Source organism: Odontesthes bonariensis, chromosome 12 (assembly GCF_027942865.1).
Source record: "Odontesthes bonariensis isolate fOdoBon6 chromosome 12, fOdoBon6.hap1, whole genome shotgun sequence".
In the NCBI taxonomy this organism is placed as follows: Eukaryota; Metazoa; Chordata; class Actinopteri; order Atheriniformes; family Atherinopsidae; genus Odontesthes; species Odontesthes bonariensis.
Window position 1 is genome coordinate 34141900 of NC_134517.1, and position 15969 is coordinate 34157868.

General features: G+C 40.8%; 1 protein-coding gene across 1 annotated transcript in view; it reads left to right on the top strand.

Annotated features, from left to right (window-relative positions):
- Positions 1-15969, top strand: part of kcnh3 (potassium voltage-gated channel, subfamily H (eag-related), member 3) — a 225150-nt gene that overhangs the window by 118443 nt on the left and 90738 nt on the right. The window lies entirely within an intron of this gene.

Here is a 15969-nt window from a genome sequence, read left to right on the forward strand (position 1 = left end):
TGCAGTCATGGTGGTGTTATCTGAAAAACTCAGCAATGGAGTTCTGGTCACAATGAGCAGACACTAGACATGCATGGACTTCCATAGTGATGGACACCTTGTGTCAGAGGTGCTTCTCTGGTCTGCAGGACTGACAGATACTAACACAGAGGAAGTAAAGTGTTATTTATTTGCAGAAAGTTGCACCAAGAGTTTGGAGCTTCACTCGTATTGAATGCAGGAGTCAGCTCACTGTGTCTCTGATGTTACTTAGTTATTTTCATGATCTGCGGGAGGTGGGTGGAGGGTAATACAGACGGCAGAGAAGCCACACTGATTGGGGTCCAGACTGGCTGGGATGTGGTCTTTGATGTGCAGGAGAACCAGTTTCTCCAAACCCTGCATAGCAATCAGAGTGAGTGCTTTCGGGCACATGTGGCAGCTAAAGGATGAGAGGAGAAGAAGAGCTGTATGGGTAAACTCGTGGCATTGGATGAACTTCTAATGCCATCGCACATAGAAATATAAGAAACAGAATATGAGGTTTTTTTTTCTTCGGTACACATGCAGCACTGCTTCAGCTTGGTCCAGCTCCCAGGCGCCGCTGTGGGTTAAGGTTACACACATGTGGTGTAATAACCAAATCACGATCTTTCCCTAAACCTAACTAAATTGTGCACAAGCCAAACCAGAAGATTAGGTTTCTATTCACTAGCTAAGTAAATCTGCAGCGATCGATTCAAAAGCTGCAGCTGGAAATGTGAATCAGATACATTTCCTTTGACTGATTTGAAGTGAACAAAACTGGCTGCATACTGCCATCATCAACATATCAGCTGTGGTGGACATCCATAAGAGGAAAATGGAGAGAGTTCTTCTACAGGAAGTGATTTAATCTCCATAGTCAGTAGCACAAGTTTATTATTAGCTGACTTGGCTTCAGAGGTGGGTTGTAACGAGTTACATTTACTTGAGTACGTTCTTGACAAAATTGTACTTCTAGGAGTAGTTTTAAATCTCTATACTTTTTACTTTTCCTTGAGTAGATGTGTGCAGCAGAAACTGTCCTCTTACTCCGCTACATTAGGCTACAATGAGCTGGTTACTTTTCTTCTTACCTCTTTGGTATTCTACGCCTCATTATTTTTATCCCCCCGCGTACGCCTCATTTTAATGTTTTATTCTGACAGAGAGAGAGACTTCCGCCAAAGGCTCTACCACCTGACTGTGTTCCACCAATCAGACGCAGCCGTGCAGTCTGGTCACGTGACCGTACTCAATCTCAGCGGCGGGACGTGTTAGCTTTAGCATTAGCAGTCGTAGCAAACAAACAAAGAAACAGATGAAAAATGTCAGAACCAACGGTGGGAAATGAAGACGCAGACGAGGCCTCATACTGAAAGCATGTTTACCTTACAAAGAGTGAGAAACAGCAGCTACATTATGTGTCTTCTGTGGCAACCAAAACAAACGCACATTTCAGCAGAAACTCAACATCTAACTTGAGGAAACATGTAGCGCTAAGTTTCCTAAACTCGTTTTTCCCCCATGGATAGGTGAATGTTTGTTTTTTAGGTTACATATGGGTTACATATGTTTTAAACATTTCCTAAGTCTCTTTTATTTTTTATCGAAGTACTTGAATTTATGTGGATTATTTTAATTTAAGCTATTTTGTAATTAATTAATCCATTTTAATTTATTTTATCGATTGGATGAACTCTAATTTGCCTAAAGATGATTATTTAGTATTTTTGTCTGTCTGATTGAATGCTTGTGTTAACAAATAAATCAGACGTTACTCAACAGTTACTCAGTACTTGAGTAGTTTTTTCACCAAGCACTTTTTTACTCTTACTCAAGTAATTATTTGGATGATTACTTTTTACTTTTACTTGAGTCATATTATTCTGAAGTAACAGTACTTTTACTTGAGTACAATTTTTGGCTGCTCTACCCACCTCTGCTTAGCTTGGAAACAGCTGGTAAATCATTAGTTTAATCTTAACCAGGTCAGACTCCATTTATAAAGTTCTTTCCATTTCTTCTGATGAGCATCAACTTTGCTCAGAAAAAGACAAACCCACCTGAAGCTTGCATGTAAACTCTTCCATTCACCTTTTTTTTTTTATTCACATCTTCTACGTAGGAATCAGAAACATCAATGGAAACATATAACTGATATTTTTTTACACAGACCCATCAGAGATGTGCCAAGCAGAGTAGAAAATGTCTAAAACATGCCTGGGTGATTGTTTTAACCATCTGTTTATCAACAAAGGCAACTCTAACCAATTAGATCAATGAAGCGTTGCACGAGGAGCCGGTAAGTGAAAAGGAGCTGACACTGCTGTCATCACACCTTAAAACCGCCTGTAGCTCCCAGAAAAGGACACTAATTGCTCCAAACTTTGTGTTTTGGTCACTAATGGATCACTGAAGTATCACTAGTTTACACAAATGTGATATAAAGCTCCAAGTAATGAATATGAGACTGGCATTTATCATAATTCTCCTGAATAAACTCCAGCTAAAGACGCTGATCCCTTCTGAAAAGCCCTTTGTGTAAAGTTCCTCCACATGTCTCACTTAAAATCATTTTAGGAGCTAAACTGATTGATTCCCACTAAAGCCGTAGCATGAAAAAGGCTAATAAGAGGACAAAGCACTTAGCGTGAACATTGACACGTCACATGTTACAGGCTTTTCCCCTCCCACGGTTTTCCTTCTGTGTTGGACAAAAGGCGGAACAATGGGGTTCAACAGCTTGACATTTATGATTTTTCTCAGGCAGTCTGTCAGATGTTGTCCACAGAAAGTAGGGAACAGTTGGTCCGACAGGTTGATTAGATTTGAGACATAGAAACAAACATTAAAGTGCAGTCATGGCTGCAGCCCTGTCATTCATCTGGATTAGGATGTGCCTGAGGCTGCATTTCAGTGGAGGTACATTCAGCGAGGCCTGTTGTCTTTGTGCAGAATATTACACAAGAACAAAAGATTATGACACAACCCATGTTGGAACAGGGCCGTGCAGAGACCTTTGGAGGGGCAGGGGCTCAAAGTCAAAAGGGGACACATGGAGCACGAATTTGAAACACTCCTTTTGTTTTTGCTTTAACGTCCTCTCCTTACGAGGCATCTCTGCAGAATGAAATATGATGGATAAACTATAATCTAATGCACATAAAACACACACAGTGACATTTCATACTTTTTTCAAGAGTGTGTAGCTACGAATTTACTCCATGGTGCTGATTCATAATCTGCCCTTTATGATAATTAGTGCTGATAATAAAGTAAAAAATGATTAAATGAAATAGAAATCATGTATTTAAATGTGTTTGTGCTCGACTATCCACTTTGCACAAGACAGCCAGGTTATAAAAGTTATAAATTTAAGCATATTATGTTTAATTTGTGTGTTTACAAATGTTATAAACAAGTTCTGATTTGTTTAAATTGGAGGTTGAGAAAATCACAATTCAAATTCTTCTAATTATTATTGTCATTGTTGTTGTATTTATACTAATATCGTCCAAAATGATGTGAATAAGCATGTAGGCTGCATAGTTTTAGTGAAATGACCATTGCCTCATTGCTTCTAGAAACATACATGTAGGAAAAACACTGCTACAGTAAAATGAAACTCATTCAACTAATTAATAACTAACTAATAAACTCTCTGATTCACTTTGACACCATGACAAAAGAAACATATAGAAACAAAAAGAAGCCATATATACAGACATACTTTATCCCCTCAGCACGCTGTGGGTGGTTAATTAGCGGCTACAACTTATGAGTGTGTGCAGAGTCAGACTCACACACACAGGATGCTGCTCATTTCATTAACTCCGTCAGTCATCTTGTAAGAATAAAACGTGGCGTGCACAAACAAACACTGCTGCAGAAGCTGCTCACCGGACCCTCAGTTGTGCTCTCTCCATCTCGAGCAGCTTAACAGTGCCTTGCTGCAGGGCACGTTGTCTGGGCAGTGAGGGTACGCCAGTGTGGATCATGTGACCGACCTAGGGTAGATATAAATTATTATTATTTTTTATTAGGGCTGGGCAACGATTAAAATTTTTGATCTAATTAATCACATGATTTCCCTGATTAATCGCATTTATATGCAAAATCCCAAAAGGGGTGCCCATATGCACGTGCCTGCATATGGATGAGAGACAATTCATAAAATCAAAACTGTGTGATACAATATGAATTGTATGTAATTTGAATATATTTAATACAGTTCAGTGCAGAAGCAGGGTTTTATGGGATTATGATGAGCCTCAGAGCAACCTGGTGAACATTACAATGATGCATGCATGTCAGTGACGTCACTACCATCCAGCACGGACGTTAAAGTAGCAAACTGCAAACTTTTGACTTTGTGTGTTTGGGAGTTTCTAAAACTCAAACATAGTTTATGGTGTTCTGAAACGAGTCCACAGAGCAGTAAACATCGGTTACTGATCGGCCTTAATGAACAGAAATGACTCCTCACAGGAGCCACTATGTGTTGTTATTAAGTACTGCAGCACTTACATGCTGACTCCATCTGACTCCCGCCTGCATGTCCCACCGCCTTAGCTCGTTGGTGAGCTGAATGTTCGTCTGCATGCAGCCGGGCCGTGCGTTTCCAGCTCAGCCTTCTATGACGTGTACAGTGACATGGAATCAGTGAGTCACTCAGCACCAGTGGCGGCTGCTGACTTTTAAAACAGGGGAAGCCCATATTACGCTTGGCTAAAAGCATGTCAACTACATTTGGTGTTGCTAACTGCTTAGCTGCGAGCATAGCCGCCATTGTAACAACACTACTAGCTAACACGACAAACAAATGCACAACAGGAATATGATTGACAAAACTTCTAAACAACAAGGATGTGTTTCTTATTTACAGTGTAATATTTACAAAAGTGTATGTGTGTGAAGATGGAAATGGAAACGATGGGAAATGAGTGAAACTCCGACAGCACTTTCACAGACAACCAGTCTCTTTCCTATCTGCTTTGGGACTGAAGTTCCAGCGTGCTTCTTCCCGCTTAAAAATTCGGCTGCCACAGAATCTCTCATGATGGACAAACACTAACTCCAATCATCACGACACAGCCCCTCATATTGACACGCCCACGTCTAATCTACCCCCAGAGACGCCGGGCTGCCTCGGAAGTGATGAGTTTTTGTCGATTTAGCCAATGATAACCTAGAATTGTAGAAAAAAACTTGACTCTCCCGCCCCCTCCTGAAGCCGGGCAGCCCTCGGCTCGGAAGCCTGGCTGTTAGTGGCGGCTTCATAACATGATTTCCTCAGTGAACGGCAGCGATTTCAGAACAAATCACTTCATTAAGCTACAGGACAACATGTTGTAGTTATGAAAGTAAATGTAGTATTGGGCATATCTTGTTTTGTGAATAACTGTTTTATTTTCAATTTAACATTGAAGATGTAGCAATTTGGCCAGAGAATGGGAGAGGCTTTCCGGCTTCCCGTGTTGTCTCTGAATAGCCGCGGCTGCTCAGCAGAGGGGATCTTCATGCTCTGACATTTGTTCAGACTCCTGGAGTTGCTAAGGAGACAAAAATAAATGGCACCATATGTTTCCAACTTGTGGGATATTTCTGCTGCTGAGTGTCCCCTCGCACTCGACATCGGCTGCCCTCAGTGTGACTCCATGTTGACAGTCTCTTTGACACGTAGCTTCTTCGTTAATTTCCTGTTAGGTCACTTTGAACAGACTGATTAAGGATTCCTTAGTTCACCTTTTAACTCTGCTTTTGTTGTGGTTTGAAAAGTTTACTGCAAGCAAGTAATTAATTATTTCAAAAATGTGCAATCCTCTTTAAAACTGTTGGATGTGTTTCCTCATATATTGTGGTTATAGAACGGTTACCAAGGTGGAAGCATGAAGTGGGAACAATGCAACGGCATGTGGAGTTTGGGATCATTGGCTGTGTTCGAAACCACATACTACATAATACATACTGCATACTGATCGATCAGACAGTATGCAGAGCGTTTACCCACAATGCATTTCGTTCCTGCCCGAGCCGAAATCAGCCGGCCTGAAGCTGATTTCACTTAAGCTCTAAACTCTGTAAACTTTAGCAACATTTGAAACATTTTCAGGCGAGAAAGTAGTCGTTTAGATCCCCAACGTGTTGAAAACCTGACAAAATACTGGCTGTTTACAATTTTGTTCCCACGAATTCAGCGCTACTAAAGCTAGCCACAGTGAGCAACGCACTTCCGGTTATTTTCACAAAATAAAATACCCGTTGCCTTTTATCATAGGGAAAGCCATTACGATACAACTGGTGCTTTTGTTTTGAAAACAGGAAGTGAACCTACCCTCGTTGTAGCTAGCTTGAAACTGCCGTTTTGACAGGAAATGACGATCGGCGACGTCACGTTACGTTGCATCTTGGGTAGTTTGAGTATGAGTAGTAACCTCATGATGCATACCCAACATTTCAGAGAATCTAGTATGCATCCGGGAACTTCTCGCTTACTCAAACTCGCATACTAACTCAAAAAGTTAGTATGAGTAGTAGGAGAAGTATGCGGTTTCGAACACAGCCACAGTCCTGTTGATGAGCCAGCTTCAGCTGTCGGACAGACGGCCTCACATCTGACTCTAGAACACTTTGGTATCCAGAGGAGTTCATGGTGGACTCAATGGCTGCGAGGTGCCCAGGTCCTGTGGCTGCAGAACCAGCCCAGATCATCAGCCCTCCACCACCGTGCTTGACAGCTGGTGTGAGGTGTTTGTGCTGATATGCTGTGTTTGGTTTCCTCCAAACGTGCTGCTGTGCATTATGAGCAAACATCTCCACTTTGGTCTGGTCTGTCCAAAGGACATTGTTCCAGAAGTCTTGTGGTTTGTTCAGATGTAGCTTTGCAAACCTAAGCTGTGCTGCCATGTTCTTTTTAGAGAGAAGAGGCTTTCTCCTGCAGCCCTTCCACACAAGCCATACCTGTTCAGTCTGTTTCTAACTGTGCTGTCATGAACTTTAACCTTTAACATGCTAACTGAGGCCTGCAGAGTCTGAGATGTAGCTCTTGGGTTTCTGACCTTGGGGTGACCTTGGGGTGACCTTGCTGGGACGTCCACTCCTGGGAAGATTGACAGCTGTCCTGAATGTTTTCCACTTGTGAATAATCTTTCTCTCTGTAGAACGATGGACTCCAGATAGTTTGGAAATGGCCTTATAACCCTTCCCAGGTTGATGGGCAGCAACAGCTGCTTCTCTGAGATCATTGCTGGTGTCTTTCCTCCTTGGCATCGTGTTGACACACACCTGAATGCTGCAGAGCTTACTTTCTATTCCACATGACTGTATTAAAGTTAAGTTATTCGCCTGCATCAGGCACAGACTTGAGCTAAAGTGAAGCTGTGGTTAGATAAGTACATGAAATCAGCCAATCATTCTGTAAATCAGAAAGGAATTGTGATACAAAATGACTTCAGGACCTGCTTATCGTACCTATTCCTGGACACAAGTTCACATCCAGTAATTTTCATCAGTAATTCAAGCTGCAGGCGACTTCATAGTCGGTGACATAACTGAACAAGACAAACAGCTTTGAAATCAGCCTTAAATTTAGGAGAGATTAAGCGAGAGATTGAGAGCAGCAGCTGAAAAACATGATCGGAGGTTCCATCTAAATGCAACTTACTGAGAGAATGAGTGTGATTTAGATCAGAGAGATAATCAAGATAAGATTAACAGGAAACTTTAATCCCTGCCACCAAACCTGAGAGGAGTACAATCTCTGGAAGACTTCCATTTCAGAATTTCCATTCACGGCCTTTGTACAGTTTTGCCTCCTCCCACCGTCCATGAACATTCATGTTGGGTTAATCGGTGACTCTAAAGTGTGTGAGCGTGCATGGTGGCGTGTCTTGTTTGTGGCCCTGTGATGGGCTGGCGACCCTGAATTGGATTAAGCGGGTATAGAAAGTGTATGGGTGGCAAAATCCAAAAATGAATCCAAAAGTAGTGTATAGCTTTTAGCATTTAGCTTTATTTTAAATGTGCTGCCATATGAATGAAAGTGCCATAACATTTGTTGTGCAAACACACTTTTAACATCAGCATCTTTCTGTAGTTTTTATGTAGAAGCCTCGCTCCACTGTCTGTTTCCTTGAATGACTTGCTGCTATCAGTTGTGTGTTTTGCCTTTAAGTGATATTTTAGACTGGAACTACTACGCTGAGAAGACAATTCAACTTGGCAGTGTTTACAGATGACTTTGGTTCTGTCGACTCCGCCGTCTGGAAGAACTTTAACATGAAAATGGCCGAGTAAAAGTTCCGTACCCTTCTCCATGTTTGGTGGATCCACCGATTACTTTCTTTTCCTGTTCCACAGCAGACAGCAGCAGACTTTTACAGAATAAGAGCCTGTGAGCAACAGACTTTTACAATAATAAAATAAATAATAAAACCTGCGTTAATGTGCGATAAAATATTTATCTGCATTAAATATTTAAAAAGTTAACGCAATAATACTCGCCCAGCCCTAATTTTAAAGGAAATGCTTTCAATACTTTGCTTGTTTTAAAAGCACCTACAGTACAAACCAAGTTTAATGCAAAACATTAATATTTTATATATATATAAACTGTACAGGAGTCACATTTGGCCTGTTTTTTGGTCCTGATACCAGCAAATAAAGCTTCAACTAGGTTTTATACGCCGTTAGAGTGCACATGCTTGTGCTTCTGCCTCGGTCAGCGTAAGATTTCACGGTGCCCTTACGTGTTGTATCAGCAGTCACAGTGTGAGATGGTCATCATAACGCCGACCCGGCTTTCTTTGGTCACAGCATTGTTGGAACCAGTTCATTCTCACTCCAAACACATTGTTGGATTGTGTATTTTAGGGACCATATGTAACACAACGGATTAAAAGAGAGTCTATACTCCTTTCTGAGGTCTTCATGACATGTCTGTGATGTGCTTTGATCAAAAATAACAGACACAGCATCAGATCCTCTCCTCTTTCTGCCCACTGGACTCCTTATTCTTCCTTATTTAAGGTCTGTAATTCTTGATGAATCTCAGAGCGCATTATCATGGTGAAACAGAGCACACAGTAAATGACCTGGGAGCTCAGAACTCACACCAAACCAACAGGGAAATACTAGACTGGCAGTTTTATTCTCAGATACTCCCACTTCCCATCATCTGCAGCAGGCCACTGATCCCTCTTTTAAGCACAATCTCATCATAAGTCATGTGTTTAACTGCCCCAGATGTTAAAAAAACCACAATGCAGACTGGAATAGCCTGTGGCCAGTTACTAACACCAGTAATAACGGCAGAGGTGGGTAGAGCAGCCAAAAAATGTACTCAAGTAAAAGTACTGTTACTTCAGAATAATATGACTCAAGTAAAAGTAAAAAGTAGTCATCCAAATAATTACTTGAGTAAGAGTAAAAAAGTGCTCGGTGAAAAAACTACTCAAGTACTGAGTAACTGTTGAGTAACGTCTGATTTATTTGTTAACACAAGCGTTCAATCAGACAGACAAAAACACTAAATAATCATCTTTAGGCAGATTAGAGTTCATCCAATTGATAAAATGAATTAAAATTAATTAATTAATTACAAAATAGCTTAAATTAAAATAATCCAGGTAAATTCAAGTACTTCAATAAAAAAATAAAAGAGACTTAGGAAATGTTTAAAACATATGTAACCCATATGTAACCTAAAAAACAAACATTCACCTATCCATGGGGGAAAAAACGAGTTTAGGAAACTTAGCGCTACATGTTTCCTCAAGTTAGATGTTGAGTTTCTGCTGAAATGTGCGTTTGTTTTGGTTGCCACAGAAGACACATAATGTAGCTGCTGTTTCTCACTCTTTGTAAGGTAAACATGCTTTCAGTATGAGGCCTCGTCTGCGTCTTCATTTCCCACCGTTGGTTCTGACATTTTTCATCTGTTTCTTTGTTTGTTTGTTACGACTGCTAATGCTAAAGCTAACCCGTCCCGCCGCTGAGATCGAGTACGGTCACGTGACCAGACTGCACGGCTGCGTCTGATTGGTGGAACACAGTCAGGTGGTAGAGCCTTTGGCGGAAGTCTCTCTCTCTGTCAGAATAAAACATTAAAATGAGGCGTACGCGGGGGATAAAAATAATGAGGCGTAGAATACCAAAGAGGTAAGAAGAAAAGTAACCAGCTCATTGTAGCCTAATGTAGCGGAGTAAGAGGACAGTTTCTGCTGCACACATCTACTCAAGGAAAAGTAAAAAGTATAGAGATTTAAAACTACTCCTAGAAGTATAATTTTTTCAAAAACTTACTCAAGTAAATGTAACTCGTTACTACCAGAAAGTACTGATAGAGCTTTATTAGCTCATTTATTTCTTCAGTTAAGTGAATTATTTAACTACTGGTGAGATTTGACGTTAATGGTTTCCCACTTCTGAGGTACAGCAAATGCAGCATCGGCTGAAGTTGAATTGAGGCAGAAATAAAGAGGGAGGAGGCTGGATAATTCTTTATCCTCCAAACAAAAAGGCAGGGTTGTTGGAGACTTCAAGCACCCAAGTATATGCTCTCATATGTCCCCTTTAACAATATGATGAATCCTAACCAGGACGTTTCATTCCTAAATCAAATCGAATCAAACATCGAGTGAAAAATCAACTCCCCTAAAACTAACTTATGAAGATCTTGTTGCGTATTCAACACAAAAACAGCCAAGAATTATGTTTGTTTTTTTTGCCAGATTATATTACACAGCCTGAGAGTCATTCCATCAGCACCAAAGGTGACTTTTTTAGACCTTAAATAAAATAAAATGAAATCAGAAATTGCAATCAGCCATGAAAGTTGTGCAATTGTGTGAAATTTGTCTGTTTATCTGTCACACTGACCAAAAACATGGGAAGAAATATTAAATCCTGTCTGAGTAACAGTTAAAATAATAAGAATAATAATATTAATAATAAAAATGATAATGATAATAAAGAGTTGTTAGCCGTGTAGGAACATATTAGTTTCATGGCTGGCTCTCTGGTTCTGGCCAGCTTCTACATAAAAGTATAAGAAACATTTTAAAATGGGGATGCTGAACACAGTCAGATTTCATAAAGCTGGGTGAACATCTTATTACCTTTACACAGAGTTTTGTATTTGTCCCCAGAAGTGCTTCCAGGCATGGGACACTTGGTAGAATCCTGGCGGCACACCCAAGCCCCAGTGCCCTGGATGATATTACGGTCATTTTGCAGACGCTTTTAACCAAAGTGACTTACAATAAATGCGTTCAACATCGGTAGGCAAAAGAACTTCAGGTCACAAGAAATCATAAGTTCATTTCCTTCCAATACCAAACAGCTAAGAGCAAAACTAGTGCTAGAGTAAGTGCGATAAGTCAGGTACCTCAGCCTCTCACCAACTGCACACCAGTCACAGCGGGGTGGGGATGCAAACCCTGGTTCGGGTAGGGGAAGAAATAAAAGAGGTAAGAAAATCAGGAATGGGATGCAAACCCTGGTTCGGGTAGGGGGTAATGAAAATATAGAGGGTGCCAGTGGTGGAGGAAACAATAAGTGCGTATGGAACTAGGACGGCGCAGGTGCTGTCCTAAGAGGGCGGATCAGGGTAGTTTTTCCTGAAGAGGTGGGTTTTCAGCCTGCGGCGAAAGATGGGCAGCGACTCAGCTGTCCTGATATCAGGCGGGAGATCGTTCCACCATCGGGGTGCCAGAACAGAGAAAAGCCGTGACCGTGTCGATTGTGCGCAGGGACCCCTGAGTGACGGGGCAGCCAGGCGCCTGGTGGCCGCAGAGCGAGGTGGTCGGGCGGGGGTGTAGGGCTTGACCATAGCCTGGAGGTATGAAGGAGCTGTTCCTTCCACTGCCCTGTAGGCCAGCACCAGAGTCTTAAACTGGATGCTGCAGCTACAGGGAGCCAGTGTAGAGAGCGGAGAAGGGGAGTGGTGTGGGAGAACTTGGGAAGGTTGAACACCAGACGAGCAGCAGCTTTCTGAACCAGCTCCAGAGGTCTGATGGCAGAAGCCGGGACGCCAGCAAGGAGGGAGTTGCAGCAATGATTCCCGGTGGGATCAGCAGGGTGAGGAAGCATGACGGGGAGGTGGTCGTCACCTCCTCTGCTCTGTGTTTGGATCCCTGCCGTTCCCTCCCGGGAGCTAATGACATCCACTGACTGACAGATGCTAATCTGAGGAATGTTTGAATGCACGTATTTCCTCTGCACCTTTTGTCTAGCTGCGGTAACAGAACGTTCCTCTCGCATTCATTAGATAACTCCCAGGTCTCAGCCATTCATTTTAAGCCCTCTCGCTCCCAAATTAGCTCGGAGCAAAGCGTGCACACGCACTCTCAGCAAACATACAACGCCCTAATCAGCCATGAAATATTAAATATCTGGTCTCAGGAGCCCTCAGAGTTGATGGATCAATCAGAAAAACGGAGCACAAAGTAATAAATGATCCATTTTAAGGTGCTCACTCATCTACTCGCCCCTGGCCGTTAATTGGATGTGCAGCGGCGAAGAATTTCCACTACTTACACATGTGCACACATCTGTCTGGTGCAGATCACCAATCAACCACCAGAAAGCGAAAGTGTTTGAAGTAAACAAAGGAGGGTGCACAGGCCTGAGTGTGACTGGAGGGCGGGCACATGTGGCATCAATTAAAGAAACCCCAGAAGGCTTTGTGATGACTCTTGTGATCGTTAGTGCGCCCGATCGATTCTCGTTACTGATCTTCCTGTCCTGCAGCCTCCACCCTCACAGAGGAGATGCTTCCCTGTGCCACATGTTGAATGTCTAAGAGAAATATGACCGGTGGTTTTTGGATAAAAGGAGCAAATACTGGATTATTTGTGAGAAAACACTTATCCGATAAAACTGAAAGTTTTTCATATTTTCTCCTCAGAGGTTCGGGTGCCTGAGGGACTACAGGGGCTTCAGTAACATTTAGAGCACGTTAAAGTGGAATTATAAGTCAGAAGCCGAGATTATCTGATCATTAGAAATAGAAATAATGCGATAATCAAAGTGTTTGATCACTCCAAGAAGAAAAATTGACAGAAAGAATGCTTTAAATGGTGTCCTCTGTTGAATTGTGGGCAATTATATTGGTGAGTTGATGTCAACAACTCAAAATTAAGGTATGTTTACTTTACTCTGAATCTAGGAAGTATTGTTTGTTGGGTTTTTATGGTTTGAGTTACATTTAAACGCTTTGTTTTATTCAAATTCATTAGAAAACTATTTGATTTGTTTATATCAGGAAGTAGGAGGCGGGCCGGATGGCGGCTTCTAACAGGGAGACTCAGTGAACGTGGTGATTAATTCTGTAATTATTGAATTAGTTGTCAAAAAGAGACCACATGGAACAACCTATATATGTTAGATTCATAGTTTTGGAGGAATTTTGATAGTTTTCCCAAAGAGACACAAAATAACCACCAAAAAAAAAATGCTAAAAATTCCACAAAAGACGAGCGAGGTAACCACCATGAAACATAAAATAACAACTGAAACACCCTGAGTCGCCACAAAGATGCATAAGGCAACGATAAAAGAGACAACAACAAAAACAACAAAAAAGAATTGCATTGACTCATAATCACTACCAAGAAATGTAAAACAACAACAAAAAGACTTAAAACGAGTGTTTTTCATTGGTTAAAAGCGTATAAATACTCCTCTGGGGTATCTGCTGTGTTTGATATATTTTTAACCCTCTTTGGTTGACGGGTTAGAAAATGATCAGCCCATAAAATCATCACTTTGATCTTTTTTCACAGTGTAATGCTGTAAATCTTGTTAAAGTATGGGTTTAATTTTTCTTTTAAGTACCGTCATCTAGTTAAACTTTTGGTAAGATATTCCCCTCAGGTCTTTTTTAACGTTTTAAATGTTGGGGGGACCAGCTGGCAGTTATTGTTATAAAGTTACACACAATCGATTCTTAACACATTGAATACCGGCGGTAACATATTATGGCTCGTTTGAAAGCTGAGACTTTAAACTCTTTGTGGGTCAAAACTGCGTGTCTCTAGGTGCCGCTATTAGCGAGCTATCCTTAGCTAAACCAAGGCGGGTATCCACCAAAATCAACAACAAACTGAGATATCGGGGCTTTTGTGAAACGTGCGCTCTTTCAGCCTGTCGCACTTTAGATACTTACATATCCGGGTCAGAGGATTTGCGTCGTGTCACATGTTGCAAAGCTAACCTGTTCATAAGACCGCCTCCTTAGACTTGTCGCGTGTCTTCTTCTCCTTCTTGTTGTTTGTTTATGTTACTTTACCGCCACCGTCTGGAAACCGACACGTGCGATTGGACAAAATGCGGAAATGCACAACAATCAATGCAGCGTTATCAAAATCGTTCTTGAGTTGACGTAAAGCCATTGGCGTAATGATCAAAATGTCCAGATGATGACACCAGTTTTTGACTGCCATCTATGTCAGTTCTGTTCATCACATAATTACAAAAATCACACAGAATGTGCATTAGAATGTATAGATTCAGAATCCATAAAAAAAAAACGTAAAAACGTATTTTTACCATGTGGGAGCCAACGCATGGGCAGTAAAAACGTAGTTTTACGTGACTTGGGAGTCAATGTGTTAAAGGGTAAGGGGTCGCTCCAAAGGTCAGCTGATCGTATTTATCGCGTTAAATAGTTAACAAGTTAACGCGATAATAACGAGTTAACGCACCCAGCCCTTTTTTAATTTTCTCATGTGTCTACAGGGGCGCCGCTAGGGATTTTGGGCCCCATGAAAATCATTTTTATTGGGCCCCCAAACAGCCGGCCAGGAGGTCGGTGAAAATTTGTGATGCAATTTTACATAAAACTATGCATTTAAATGGTATTTCTGAATATCGTTCCCATATTTGTGAAAAAAGAAAAACACGACAGTTGAGGTAGGTAAACACTGAGCACAAGGAATCCAATGGAATTCATTTATTTGGTGCAACACTGATACTCTGATTCTAAATTAGACTACCTGAAAAATACAAAACATAAACGTAATGTTTCCAAAACAAAGTTATGGTTACCAGTAAATTGTAAATAAAATATATTTGTGATTATAAGTTAGTTAATAACTTAGTGTCATATTATTTTTTGTCAGTATTATAATTTTATTAGGGCTTCTCTGGGCTTAAAGTCTAACCGAGACCTTTAACATTTACAAATGATTCCAGTTTCAGAGTTAAAGAGGCTTCATTTGCATAAAATACAAGGCAAAGTAGTAGAAGAAGCCTCCAAACTGAGTGGTTTCCGTTTATGGGAACATTTTCCTTTAAAAATGTGAAAACTTCCGTTTCCTTTGCCTTACACACAGACTTCTTTCTCTTCCACTGCATCAAAAAAAAAAAAGATTAAAGTCTAAATCTGAGAGTTTTAAAAGAAAAGGGTGTCCATCGACTGAGACCGACGAAGACTGGTGATTCTGCTGTAAAACATCTGGATTTCAGTCCAGAAACAAAGAGTTTTTATCCGTGAATACGGTCAATATTAAGGTTAAAATGATTATAATTCATGTTATCAAATGAAAAACAGCAACAAGATGGAACTGAGACCTTTATCATTTACAAATTATTCCAGTTTCAGGCCTCTCTGGGCCCCTCTTAATCATGGGCCCCTAGAATCCTTCTCCTTTTACCCCCCTTTTCGGCGCCCCTGTGTGTCTATGCATGAAATCTGCACGATATCTTTGAACTTATCTGGACTGTTGCTTGTTTTTAAATTCATTTAAATTATTTTATTTTTTTCTCTTTATATTCTTTTATGAATTTTTAATGCTTCTTACACTCCCTGCTGCAATGCTTTTATTTTATGTAAAGCACTTTGAATTGTTTTGTACATGAAATGTGCTATATAAATAGATTTGATTTGATTTTGATTATTTCTGACCTGGGCCTCTTCAAATCTAGGCTAAAAACCTGCTTATTTAGGATTACTTTTAATACCCA